The following is a 1,269-nucleotide window of genomic DNA, read 5'->3' as shown; positions in this document are numbered from 1 at the left end:
GTTCCCTGATTGTCTGCCTTCAAGCTAATGGACAAAAAAACCTTACATGGGTATAAATGGCATGTTAAAAAGGAAGGGGCAATGGTGGGTGACCGAAGCAGCGCCGGAAACAAATGCCAAGAGGCTGAATTTGCAAAAGGCAGCATGTTAGTGGGCCATTGTAGCTTTATTTGAGCAGGATCCTATGCAGGTCCCTTCTCCTTCCAGTGCATGTCCTTTTCCACATCTCTTTATCAGCAGGTTCTGCCCTGACAAGGATCTGGGGAAGTAGAAATATACTTCAGACAATTTATTGGGGGGTATATTGCTGGTTTGCTGGATAGATCATGAGGGTGAGAATGACAGCCCAGCTGAAAGTCTGGGCACTGTCACTGCAGGGCTGTAGGCAGTTGAGCACGCAGAGAATAAAGTATGAGCCCCAGCAGGCTGGAACAGAATTGGATTGAATGCTGGAGTAGTTCAACGGGGTGATGATGACAATGACGACAACAATGATTTTTTTATAGTCTGTCCTTCTCACTGAGATGCAGAACAGGAGCTGTAGCTTAGTGGTAAAGCATCTGCTTGACATGCAAAGGTCCCAGGTTCAATTCCTGGTATCTCCAGCTACACACACATTAAAAAAAAAGGATCCGGTGGTAGGTAATGCCTGAGATCATGGAGACTGCCTGAGGCCCGTCTGAGTAGACAATACTGACCTTGATGGACCAAGTGTCTGATTCAGTATAAGGCAGCTCCATGTGTTCATATATGATGATCACTGAGAAAAGCAAGCCAGTCTATGATCTAAGAAACCCATGGGGGGGGGGAGATCTGGAAGAAGATGTGGGAGGGGAACAGGCAGAAGGGCTGACAAAGAGGAGGAGAAAGAGAGGAGTCAGGGAGATGGGCACTTGACAAAACTCACGAGGGCCCTACCAGAAAGGTAAAGTCTTGATTGTCATCCTTGCCCCAGTGAAATTGAAACCTAGCCTGGAAATATTTATAGCTCGGCCAGGTCAAGAGGAGACAATGGCCTGTCCATGGACAGAAGCATACTGCCTCTTCTTCCTCCATTTTTCAGCTTTGAGTGACTCATTATGAGTGGCACCAATGCACTCGCCAACTTTGGTCCTTCAGGACCTTTTCTGCTTCCCATGTTTGCGGGACTTTCACCTTTGCAAGATAGTCATGGGACGCAGAACTGATGTTTGTTTGCAGCATCCCCAATTTTTCCTCCTGCGGACATACCACAAGTTTATTTTAAAGGCGCTGCTGAGTCGCGGCTGG

At 47.4% G+C, this 1,269-nt stretch overlaps 1 non-coding gene across 1 annotated transcript; it reads left to right on the top strand.

Moving 5' to 3' along the window:
- The first annotated feature begins 534 nt into the window (after positions 1 to 534).
- TRNAV-GAC (transfer RNA valine (anticodon GAC)) lies at positions 535 to 605 on the top strand. Its single transcript has one exon. It is a non-coding gene; the product is annotated as a tRNA-Val (tRNA).
- Positions 606 to 1,269: the final 664 nt, after the last annotated feature.

This window comes from Eublepharis macularius, chromosome 10, assembly GCF_028583425.1.
Source record: "Eublepharis macularius isolate TG4126 chromosome 10, MPM_Emac_v1.0, whole genome shotgun sequence".
NCBI lineage: Eukaryota > Metazoa > Chordata > Lepidosauria > Squamata > Eublepharidae > Eublepharis > Eublepharis macularius.
Note: the sequence above shows the minus strand (reverse complement) of the source record. Positions and strands in the feature narration are given on the sequence as shown.